We start from the raw sequence: 13,243 nt of genomic DNA, 5'->3' as shown, positions 1-13,243 counted from the left end.
CGTGTGAGCGAGCCCTAATAAGTTGGATTATAAAATAAAACTAAAACCGATGGGACGTTGCATCTGCCTTGCAGAAGTTTGTCTTTATTGGTTTTGTGTTGTAATTGTGCAATTGTTAAAATGGGGAAGCTGTGAGGATATAGTGACATATGGCCATATACCTTTTTCAGTTCTTCAAGACCAACCTCTTTTAGAGTATGGATGCTGGATGGAGAGTGAAGCTCAACTTGTCACTTCAAAATTCTCCATAGGTGCTCAATTGGGTTCAATGTTTCACTGTAGGCACCATCTATTTTTTGTAAATTAAGTTTTCTAAATGCATAGCACCTACAGTGAAGCATGGTGGTGGCAGTGTCCTTATGTGGGGATACATGAGTGCTGCTGGTGTGTGGATTACATTTGATTGATGGTATCATAAATTCACAGATATTCTGCTCTATACTGAAAGAGAAGATGTTACTATTAGGGCTCGTACGCACGTTGCGTAATTGCATGCAATTACGCTGCGTATTGCACTGCAGCATAAATGCATGCGTCCTGCGTCCCCTGTACAATCTATGAAGCTTGTGCATGATACGTGCTCACAGCGATTTGGGTGCTAAAATATTTACCCAAATCCGTCCGTTCATAAAATGAGCATGTCAATTAATTTGTGCGGTTTGTATGCAGCTCCAACTCTGTCTATGAGGGCAGCAGCCATAGCGCATGAAATCAGCTTTTTTCTACAAAAAAACTGCATCCATTATACAGTGATTTTGCAGCTACTTGAAGTGCACATGTGCGGTCAAATCGCTGCAGAATATTCAGCAGTTACGTGCGCATGAGCACTAAAGGCCGCTTAACACGCAGCGACATCGCTAGCGATGTCGCTGGTGAAAGCACCCGCCCCCGTCGGTTGTGCGTCACGGGCAAATTGTTGCCTGTGGCGCACAACATCGCTAGGACCCGTTACACATACTTACCTGCCTAGTGACGTTGCTGTGGCCGGTGAACCACCTCCTTTCTAAGGGGGCGGTTCGTTCGGCGTCACAGCGGTGTCACTAAGCGGCCGCCCAAAAGAAGCGGAGGGGCGGACATGAGCGGGCCGAACATCCCGTCCACCTCCTTCCTACTTCATTGCGGGCGGCCGCAGGTATGGTGATGTTCCTCATTCCTGCGGTGTCACACATAGCAGGAACGACGAACAACCTGCGTCCTGCTACAGCAACGACATTTGGGATTAGAACGACGTGTCAGCGATCAACGATTAGGTGAGTAATTTTCATTTGTTAACGGTCGTTTGTGCGCTTCACACGCAATAACGTCGCTAATGAGGCCGGATGTGCGTCACGAATTCCATGACCCCAACGACATCTCGTTAGCGATGTTGTTGCGTGTAAAGCCCCCTTTACTTTGTGCACTTGGTAGACATGCACTTTTTCAACACTACAATGATCCAAAGCACACATCTGTTGCCTTTCTGAAGAAGAAAAGAGTGAAAGTGATTGAGTGGCCATGCATGTCTCCTGATCTGGACACAACTGAAAAACCAGCTGTAAAAAAAAAATTAGTCTTGTAAAAATTTTGGCAATTGTTCTTGTATTCAGTGCGATATTGATTAAAATCTTATGTTTCTAACAGTATATTAATTTATGCTGAAAACTGCATATATTAGATCAACAGAAGGAACCATTTTTAGCTATTTTATATAATGATGAGGTGATCATTTAATTTGTATTAGATTCTCATCTGAAATACCTTAATATGATAATTAGTGATGAGCGAGCACTACCATGCCCGGGTGCTCAGTACCTGTAACGAGCAGCTGGATGCTAAGATAGGCGCGACTCGAGTACCCAAGTATAATGGATGTCAACAGCGAACTAGAGCATTTTTCTGCACGATTTCTCGGAAAAATGCTCGAGTCCCCTATTGACTTCCATTGTACTTGGGCACTTGTCGCGCCCATCCAATCATAAAACTGCTCGTTATGAGTACCGAGAACCCGGGCATGGTAGTGCTCGCTCATCACTAATGATAATGATTGGGCTTACTGAATTTCAATATCCTTAATAGTTTGCTCCCAGAGAAGATACTCCTAAGCCACTGTTAGAGGACTCTGCCCGCACCTACCTCTGATCTCCCAATTTGCTTGGCTGCAATGAGCATATAAGTGTATTGGGAGTTTGGGATGAATACATGTCCAATTTCCAGCAACTGAAAGTCTACTGTATATCCAGCTTAGGCTGCAGACACATTAGCGTATGGCATCCGATGCGAGAGCAATGGATGCGATATGCTAATGACTCCCGGCTCAGGCACTGCTGCGAGCGTGAGCCGAGTGTCATGCGACTGTGACTCGATATTGCGATCGGGTCACAGCTGTGAAGCTGAGGGTGGGCGCTGCGGAGGAGTGCGAGGGGTTAATCCCCCCATCTCCTCCATTGTCAGCCTGTGCGTATATTGCACTGCACTGGGATAACATCTGAGTGCAGTCCGATATTTATCTCGATCCCATTAACTTGAATGGGTGCGAGGGATACGGCTCTAGCAGGAAATCGCAGCATGTAGAATCTGGATGCGAGACAAGCTGACCAACTGCTCTCCCTCATTGACTAATATTGGTCAGAGTGCAATGCGAGATTTTCTCCCATTGCACTCGTCCATTTTTCACGCTCATGTGAGTGTACCCTTAAAGGTAACCTGTCATCTAGGATTTGCCACCCCACCTGAGACCAGCATGATGTAGTGACAGAGACTTTGATTCCAGCAATGTGTCACTTACTGAGCTGTTTGCTGCAGTTTTGATAAAATCACTCTTTTCTCTGCTGCAGATCTAGCAGTTCTCTGAATGCTGAGATGTGTATAACCCAACCCACATCACTGATTGACAGCTTTCTGTGTACACTGTACCTAGGTCAAAAGCTGACATTCAGATGTGGGATGCAAGGTTACACAGAGCTCATGAATAAAGAGATATATACATGGTGGCAGGTTTATTAGTCCTCTACTGATAATCTCTTACTGATAAAACTGTGATTTTATCAAAACTACAGCAAGCAGCCCAAAAAGTAATACATCGTTGGAATAAGAGCCTCTGTCTCTACATCACGCTGCTTGTAGATTAGGTGACAATAACCTGCTGACAGATTGTCTTTAATTTTTGAATATCAAACACCTCTGCCCATAATATGATGCCATATTACATACATTTCAGACCAATCAACTGAATGGCTGAGCATGGCATACAGTATATATACAAGACAGGTATGCTCTGGCTCAAGAAGAAGGGTTAAAAACGTGTTGCCCTCTTAAAAATAACATTTTTTCTGATTGTATTTTATTAAGCACTTAGTTGGCATTATACTTCATGAAACCTCTCCAAAAAGACCATCTCTTTGAGAAGACCACTCCCTTATCCAGACCAGATTTTGTGTTATAGATGCCCAACTCTGCCATGTTTTCAGACATTTTATATATATATATATATATATATATATATATACACATACATATATACACACACACACACACACACACACACACACACACACACACACACACACACACACACACACATACACATACACATACACATACACACACACACACACACACACACACACTCACTAGCACTGGGGTCCTGGGTTCGAATCCCACCAAGGACAGCATCTGTAAGGAGTTTGTATGTTCTCCCCGTGTTTGCGTGGGTTTCCTCCGGGTACTCTGGTTTCCTCCCACACTCCAAAGACATACAAATAGGGAATTTAGATATTTAGATTGTGAGCCCCAATGGGGACAGCGTTCCTGATGTATGTGAAGCGCTGCGGAATATGTTAGCGCTATATAAAAATAAAGATTTATATATATATATATATATATATATATATATATATATATATATATATATATACACACATTTATACACACACACACACACAATGTATATATACAAAACATTTTATTTTGTACATTCTATATTTTGCAAAGAGAAGCTGTTATCTTGAAGCGGGGCATGTCACAATAGCGGTAGTTAGGTATGTGTACACAGTTTGGATTACAGGCATCTTCTCTCATTATAGTGGATTTCTATAGCAAATCTCGCTTTTTATTTCCCTCCACTGCAGACAATGATATCTGAACTCTCCTACTCTCGCCAGTTAAATATGAACAGTTGCAGAAGCTCAAATTGTCTCTCACATTATAATCATTTGTCTTCTCGATGTGTTTTGTTTGGAAAGCATCTATGAAAAAGTGAAATGGTCCAGAGGCAGTCCTCATTAGGAAATGTAAGTTATCTTGAAAGGTCAGTAATGCAGCTTGGTATAACTTGCACCTGGAAATGAGAGGCCTATCAGAAAAAAACTAAAGCTTTTATCAGTGAAAATGTGTTCTCTCTTTGCTAAATGTATTTCTGTAACAATACAAGTGAGAGCAGTCACCCATGTAACAATTCCTCCAATGATCAAAATTGCTTTTCAAACTTACACTAAACCAATCAAAAGCCTAAAGCTTCTAGCACTGAGCGCACACACAAAACTTGGCTGCAAAAGGTAAATCAAGGTTAGGCTAACAAATTAGTAGGGAAATTTTGGCCATGATTCATCAAAGCGATAGTGCAAGAATTCCGCTGTCAATTGTTTTGAAATAATGAGGCGTTGCACAAAGATGGAGTGAATTTTGGTGTTTTCACTCTATTCTCCCAGCTCAACCAAAATGAGCAGAGCTTGGACGACATGGGAGTGTAACACCACAGCTCGAGAAATTCATGACTGGCTGTGGCATTGTTAACACTAGAAATCTTACTCCGGTAATGTTACTCTGACTGGAGTAAGATTTGTACAGAGTTGTGATGAGCAAGCACTGCCACGCTCGGGTGATCGGTGGCCGCAAATCGAGCACGCGAGTATAATAGAAGTCATTGGAAGACTTACGCATTGTTCCTGAAGATTTCTCAGAAAAATGCTCGAGTTCCACATTGACTTCCACTGTACTCAGGTGCTCGATTCGCACCCATCTGAGCATCCAACTGCTCTTAACGAGTACCCGAGCTTGGTAGTGCTCACTCATTACTAGTAGCGAGGCGCACTTTTCAGATGAACCTGATTCATGAAGAGCTGTCTTATTGAATCAGGAGCATCTGAAATCAACAAGTGCAATCATCATGTCACATGTAGATTTCCACTAACTTCACCAACTTTGCAGACTGTCATGGTGGCGTCAGGTCCTGTTCAGATAGCAGATTCTGACACTTCACCTAGCTCTCTGGTGTCTGGGAGCGACGCAGGCAGACTAGGGCACCAACCTGCTATGTGCTGATTCATAAGCAGGCTAGCATGAGTTAATCTGTGGTAGTCTGCTTGTTTGCTCTCTTTGGTCACCAGTTGTGAAGGAGGCTATCTTATCTGCTCCCGGCCTATATATGCTGGCTGGGTCCTTTCACCTATGCCAGCTATAGTATATCTTAGTTGGTCTGGTGAGGTGTGGTGCTTATAGTTCTTGTTGCTTTTGCAGTTGTGGAGTTTACCCTAGTTGCCTTTTGTAGTTTCCTTCCTGCTCTTGTTTTCTTCCGGAATATCTTATTGGCCTATCCTGTGTGTGTGCAGTGTGTCAGAGTATTGGTTTTCCCTTCTTTGTCTTCATCTGTGTTTAATATAACGCTCTTGCCCCGTCCTTCCCTGGTGGGAGGGGGAGGGGGGAAATCAGACTAGGTCTAGTCAGGAGCAGGGCCAGGCATGGAACTCAGGCGTCTCTACCATTAGGAGTATCCATGAAATTAGGGAAAGCATGGGGCCCCCTAGCATGAGGGACAGTATAGGGGCTCCTATCCCTCAAGTCACATGGTGACACATCAATACTGGCAAGATCAACGCCGGCCTGGATTAATAGGGGCTTAGTATTTTAAGAGTAGTTAAGGTTAAAGTGGAAAAAATAGTAGAAGCAGAAAAATAAATACCAAAAAGCTGACCTGTGGGAACATACACATACTGTGTATAAGCTACTATGGGAGACTATACTGTATTTAAAGAGCTGTATGGATATCATACGGAATATAGGGGGCTATTGGAAGATTACACTGTATACAGGAAGCTGTGGGGCAATCATACTGTATATAGGGAGCTGCCTGGACATCATATAATTACATTTTTGTAGACATCATACTGATATTCAGTACAGAGCCTATGGGGACATCCTGTATATAGAGAGTTGTGGGGCCATCATACTGTAAATTGGGAGCTGTTGGGGGCCATCATACTGTATATATGGATCTGTTGGTCCATTATACTGTATATACAGAGCTGTGCGGCCATCATGTGTATGGGGGGCTGTGGTCCATCACCATAAGGAGACTCAAATTGGGGCTCATTATCATTATAGGGAAGCACGGGGATTTAATATTATAACAAAGCTTGGAGATTATAGTTCATAATGGTGGACAGTGTGGAGGTAACAGCTCAGGAAGGCAGATGGTATTGAGGGGATTGTTCATAAGAGTGGATGGTATGAGGTTGTAGTTCATTAGAATAGATGCTGTGTCGGTTATAGATCATAAGGGGTGATGGTGTGGAGGCAATATTTTTTAGGGAGGCCGTGCACCATAAGAGGGACATTGCGGAAGTCATATTTTGTTTAAGGAACACAGTAAGGGGCAATTATTCAAGGACACAGTAGGTCAAATATTGTTATACAGAAGCATTATACTGTATTAAAAATATTATATTTTAGGGTACCATGTCAAGATGTGCATCAGAAAATCATATATGAAAGTCTGCAGAGATGAGCTATGGTTGTCAAAAATTATCATGGCGTCAGAACAACATGGAGACGAAAGTGATGAGAACAGCACCAATCAAAGAAACTGTTACCTGGATGTAAATATTTATTTGTGATACTGCATACTGCCTGTGTCTAATCAGCATTGTGGTCCTGTCTGATGATAACTGGTTACAACTCCTGCTGTATTCCTTTACTGTTCCTAGCTGTACTGCTGTATTTGTGTATGGATGTTCGTGCTGCTGCTGTATTCCTGTACTGCTGATTGTTCTGGTAACGTTTTCATATACTTGATGGTTCTAGTGATGCATTCATTTACTGCTGGTGGTTTTGGTAATATATTTATGTACTGATGATATTGTACTGATTTTGGTTCTGGTAATGTAGTCCTGAACTCATGGTTCTGGTGATGTATTCATCTACTGATACTGATTTTGGTGCTGTATTTGTATACCGATGGTGGTTCTGGTGAGGTATTCCTGTAGTGATGCTGGTTCTGGTGCTGTATTCATTTGATGATTAGTCATTCTGTTGCTGTATTCCTATACTGCTGGTAGTCATTGTGCAATATTCCTGTATGGGAGACAATAATTTGTTGAATATACTGCATTGGCAAGGTAATGCAGTATATAGTATAAATGATAAAATGACTGCAGGTTCTAGTCCTCTACGGCGACTAAATAATAATGAATGAATCAATGAATACTTTAAAAGAAAAACTCAAAAACAATGATGGAATTGAATTTGTTCAATGCAAGTTTATATTGCATTGCAGGGAGGGGCGCCATGTCAGTATTCGCCTCAGACTTAAAGCAGTTAGAATCGGCTCTGGTATATAGGATATACCATCATTTTTTGGTCTTAGGCTGGGGCCCCACTTTGCGTTTCCACCTGCATTTTTGGTGCTTTTTAGGTCTGTTTTGGGAAGCACCTTTTTCATGCGAAAAGGCATGCGTTTTGATTTCCCAGCAAAGTCTATGGAAAAAGTGGATTTCCTGACCCCACTTTGCGTTTTAAAACGCTACGTTTAATTTGCATATTTTGTGGCAAAAACCATGAGTTCAAAGAAGCAGCATGTCAATTGTTTTTGCCATTTTGGGTGCGTTTTGCTAACATTGAAGTCTATGAGACATGGCAAAAACCAAGATTCCAGCAAATTCCTGTGTTTTACCTGCTTTTCCAGTGCAGAAAACATGCGTTTTTGACTTCAAAAACGCATGCATTTTGGACATCAAAATAATGATTTCATATGTCCCTTTACACACACCCCTTGTCCGACAATTAAAAATAAGAATTTTAATAAATTATAGCTATTTTTCCATTAAATATCATATTACCGCTATAATTTCATTAAATTAATCTATTTTCATTATTTTTCACAAAAATATAGATTTGTTTCTTTTTTTCCAATTTTTTCCATTGAGTTTGACTATTTAAACTTTATTTAGCAGTGTCATGATGTTCAAAACGCATCTATAAAAACGCAGGTGGAAAAGCAGGTAAAAAGCGCTGAAAACGCATCTAAAACGCGTTAAATACGCATGCGTTTTCAGCGCTAAATTTCTGAAAAAGGCAACTTTGATCAAATCAATTAAGCCCAAAACGTGCGTTTAGAACTGCAAGTAGCACAACGCAAAGTGGGGCCCTAGCCTTAACCTTAAAAATGAAGGGGTTGTAGCATTGATTTAGGACTGTGGAACCTGTATCTCTGCACAGCAGCATTCTAATCCACCAGATGAGCAAGGTACTAAAGCACAACTCAATCCAAGTCAGTGCGTGCTGCGCTGTAGTACTGTTCCTTGTACAGTTGGTGAACAGAAGCCTCAATATGCAGGAAATATGTTATAGAAGCAAAAGCACTAAAACAGTGCCACAGCATTTTTAATTTACAGGATAAGTGGTGTTCTTACCAGACTCTGACTAACCATAAAATGATTACATATCCTAGTGACGTGTCATCACTTTTTGTGACTAACATTGATCACCTCACCACAGCCTACATCATAAATGTCTGAATGCTGGGGCTCCAACCATAAGAGCAGCGATTGGATAAAACAGCGACCATGCATGCGCAGTACCGTGCCACTGAAAGTCAATAAGATTATATAATAATATGTGGCCAGGGCTTATTGTGGGATCATTTCTTGATTTTTTCCTAACTAAGGCCCATTTCACACGTCAGTGAAAAACACTGACGTTTTTCACTGGCGTGTAAAACACGCACATGTCCCTCCGTGTGCCGTGAATTACAGTACACGTGGGTTGCCTAAGTGCAATCCGGGCTCCGTTATCCGTGGCCCGTGATTGCACTTAGAGATTAACTCACCTGCGCCCGCTCCCGCTCTCCATGGTGCTGATCGCTCCCGCGATGCAGCATCCGGCCGGCGCTGACCCCTGCAGCAGCTGCTTCCGGGTCGGCTGTGTCGTGCATCATTAATACGCGCGACAGTAATCAGCCGGCTCAGAAGCAGCAAGCTGCACGGGCTGCAGAGAGCGCGGCTGAAGCTGGGTGAGTAAAAATGTTTATTATTTTAAATGCCCTTTTTTTTCTGGCACGTGTTTCACAGACCACGCCACTGCGTGGTCCGTGGGACATCAATGATGCCAGAAAAAAATGGACATGTCTCCGTGCGGCAAACACGCACACGCGGGTACGCCGCACGGAGACACGTGCAGTGAAAAATCACTGACGTGTGAGCAGACCCATTCATTATAATGGGTCTGCGTATGTCAGTGATTCTGGTACGTTTAAAAAAAAGCACAAACGTCCCAGAATCACTGACATATGAAAGGGGCCTAACTGATATATTGGCAGAAGAGATATTGATCACAGCTGCCCTCCTCTTGGTTGCTTGGTTGTAGCTCTGCCTTTGAAATCTCTATCTGCGTCTGATAAGTGAGCAGTGTATATAGTAAGAACAATGTCCAAGACGCATATTGTGTTAAGAAATTAAAAAAAAACAAAATATCTTTTTAATATTAAAGTTATTATTTTGTCTACAAAAAAATAAAATAAAATAAAACATTTTACACCTAACTAAATGTATAGTCATCTATAGTTAGAGTGTTTTGCCTTTGTGGATTGGATGGGTTGTTATTGACATCTACTGAGAAATTCTGTATTATTCACAGTTTAAAAGTGCTAATTTTTCTAATGTCAAATTTCAGATATTTTATAAAAATTGTACAATATAGTGATCCAAATTTACCTTTATCATAAACAGCAATCTGTCAAAAAAACAACATAATCTTGAATCACTGGGATATGTGGAAACATTATTACTGTCACGCTCTCCGGCTCCCCTGCCTCGCTCCCCGGCTCCCCTGCCACGCTCTCCGGCTCCCCTGCCTCGCTCCCCGGCTCCCCTGCCACGCTCCCCGGCTTCCCTGCCTCGCTCCCCGGCTCCTCTGTCAGGCGTCCCCCGCTCCACAGCCTCCAGGCCCCATCACCTGCGGTCCCCAGGCGGCCCGGTCCCCGCTCCCGGCGCCCGTCGGCAGCTTTGCTCCAGCCCGGCTCTCCTGCCTCCTGTTCACCGCTCCCTGCCCTGGCTTCTGGCACCCGGGCCTCGCGCATGCGCATTAGGGCGCGCGCGCGGTCATTGACCCTTTCTTAAAGGGCCAGTGTCCTCCAACAGGATATTGAAGGATCAGGTACTGGGTATATAGGGGGATCCTTTCCAAGTGGGCGGGGCCTGTTCTTCGTGTTTTCTAAGCTAGGAGTCAGGTCTCCTTGTGTCTTGTGATATACTCACCTATCTCTCTCGTAGAGCCGCTCCTGCCTCGCCAACCGGTCCTGACGATACCCGAACCCCGAACGGTGACGGCCTGCCATCCCGTCAGTTCCTACCATCTCCGATCCCTGTGGTGACCCGCCTTCTCGCTCCATTGGTTCCGGACTCTGCCTGACGTAATCTCGGCCTCCGAACCTGAGCTCCGTCACCCGGACTACCATCAGAGACCCCGTAGTCCCAGGGACTTCTTCACTCCACTCCTCTGAACGGACTGTCCTGCTAGTGCTCCGGCTACCGGGCACCTTGCCCTCGGTGAGGTGTTCAGCCCAGTGGATCCACCTCCTGGGTCTGCCCGTCCACCTGGCCCTAACAGTAAGAACAGGCCATGGATCCCGCCGAAGCACTAGCGGCCCAGCTGGGCACCCTGCAGCAGGAACTCGTATGACAGCGCGAGACCCAGACCCGCATGCTGGCCTTCATGTCCTCTGTGGATACCCGCCTGCACACGCTGCAAGCATCTGCCACGTCCCTGGCATCTCAGGTTGCTACTGCACAGTCCACGGCCACGGTTCCTGTGGCGGCTACCTCGGAAGCTTCTAAACTCCGCTTGGCCTCTCCACCCCGATATGCCGGAGATCCCAAGACCTGCAGAGGATTCTTAAACCAGTGCTCCCTCCATTTCAAGCTGCTTCCGCACTTGTTTGCCTCCGACCAAGCCAAGGTGGCGTTTGTGATGTCCCATCTAGAGGGTGAGGCACTGGCCTGGATGAACCCCTTGTGGGAAAAGGAGGACCCTGTGACCACTAACATCCAGGACGTCCTGCAGGCATTTAGAAATACCTTTGATGAAACCGGACGTGCCGCTGCATCCGCCTCATCACTCCTCAGGCTACGTCAGGGGACCATGACGGTAGGGCAGTATGCCATCCGCTTCCGCACTTTGGCCTCAGAATTGGGATGGAACAATGAAGCCCTCACCGCCGCCTTCTGGGAAGGACTTTCCAGCCGTATTAAGGACGAGCTGGCAGGCCGCGATGTTCCTTCCACCCTGGATGCCCTGATCTCACTAGCCACCCGCGTGGACCTCAGATTCCAGGAACGATCCAAAGAGGTGTCCCGTGAGAGACGTCCGATACGGCATTCCTCTCCTCCGCAGAAGCCCGCCGTACTTCAGTCAGCGTCGTCTGGTGTCTCTGTCCACGAGCCCATGCAGATTGACCGTTTGCGGCAGTCCGAACAACGCCGAGCAGAACGGCTCGCCAAGGGCCTCTGCTTCTACTGCGGAGAGGGCACACACCTTCTACGCTCCTGTCCAGAGAGGCCGGGAAACTCCAAAGCCTAGGGTTGGTAGGAGAGGCCACCCTAGGTGCTGGGACTCTCTCAGACCCGGTTACGTGGACTGTTCAAGTGACAACGGGAGAGACGCGGTTCACGGCCGAGGCGTACCTCGATTCCGGGGCAGCAGGCAATTTCATCCAGCAGGCCACGGTGGACAAGTACCAGGTGCCTGTTACTCCACTCGACAAACCCCTCGTGATTGCCTCTGTAGATGGGAGACCCCTCTCTGACACCATCTCGTGGATCACCAAGCCGGTGGAACTACGTATCGGTGCCCTGCACACCGAGAACATCGCTCTCTATGTCCTCCCACACATGTCCCATCAAATTCTGCTGGGACTCCCCTGGTTACGGACACACGAACCGTCAGTCAGCTGGTGTACTGGTGAAATCACCCGATGGGGCTCCTCTTGCCACGAGAACTGTCTGAAACTATACAGCCCATCCGACGACCTCCGGTTCCAGAGTCCCTACCATGACTGCCCTCGGCCTATTGGTCCTTCGCGGACGTCTTTGATAAAAAGGAGTCAGAGGTACTTCCGCCACATCGTCCTTATGACTGTGCCATCGACCTACTCCCGGGAACTACACCACCTCGAGGACGGATATATCCGCTGTCTCCTGCTGAAACAAGGGCCATTTCTGCCTACATCACGGAGAACCTGGCAAGGGGATTCATTCGGAGATCCTCCTCTCCTGCTGGAGCAGGCTTCTTCTTCGTTAAGAAGAAAGAGGGCGACCTACGCCCATGCATTGACTACCGGGGATTGAACCAGATCACCGTGAAAAATAAATACCCCCTGCCGCTCATCCCCGAATTGTTTGATCGGCTTAGAGGAGCTCGTGTGTTTACCAAGTTGGATCTTCGGGGTGCCTATAACCTGGTCCGCATCCGCTCTGGGGACGAATGGAAGACCGCATTCAATACTCGCGATGGGCACTATGAATACTGTGTGATGCCCTTCGGCCTCTGTAACGCACCAGCAGTGTTCCAGGAATTGGTGAACGACGTGTTCCGGGACCTTCTCTACGTCTGTGTGGTGGTGTATCTGGATGATATCCTGGTCTTCTCTCCGGACCTCCAGACCCACAGAGAGAACGTGCAGCTGGTACTACAAAGACTGAGAGAGAATCGTCTGTACGCCAAGTACGAGAAGTGTGTCTTCGAGCAGTCTTCTCTTCCCTTCCTGGGTTACGTAATCTCCGATACCAGTCTGCAGATGGACCCGGAGAAGGTCTCTTCCATTCTCAACTGGCCCCCTCCTTCCGGATTGAAAGCAATCCAACGCTTTCTGGGATTCGCAAACTATTACCGTCAGTTCATCCCTCACTTCTCTGCTCTGACTGCACCTCTCTCCGCCTTGACCAAGAAGGGGGCTAATCCAAAGGACTGGTCACCTGCGGCCGACGCCGCGTTTGGC

General features: G+C 45.8%; 1 protein-coding gene across 7 annotated transcripts in view; it reads right to left on the bottom strand.

Moving 5' to 3' along the window:
• MCTP1 (multiple C2 and transmembrane domain containing 1) overlaps positions 1-13,243 on the bottom strand; it is a 1,233,450-nt gene that overhangs the window by 670,760 nt on the left and 549,447 nt on the right. The gene's annotated exons all lie outside the window — the stretch shown is intronic.

Source organism: Anomaloglossus baeobatrachus, chromosome 1, assembly GCF_048569485.1.
Source record: "Anomaloglossus baeobatrachus isolate aAnoBae1 chromosome 1, aAnoBae1.hap1, whole genome shotgun sequence".
Taxonomy (NCBI): Eukaryota; Metazoa; Chordata; class Amphibia; order Anura; family Aromobatidae; genus Anomaloglossus; species Anomaloglossus baeobatrachus.
The sequence above is the reverse complement of the archived record's forward strand: the minus strand, read 5'-3'. Positions and strand labels throughout refer to the sequence as shown.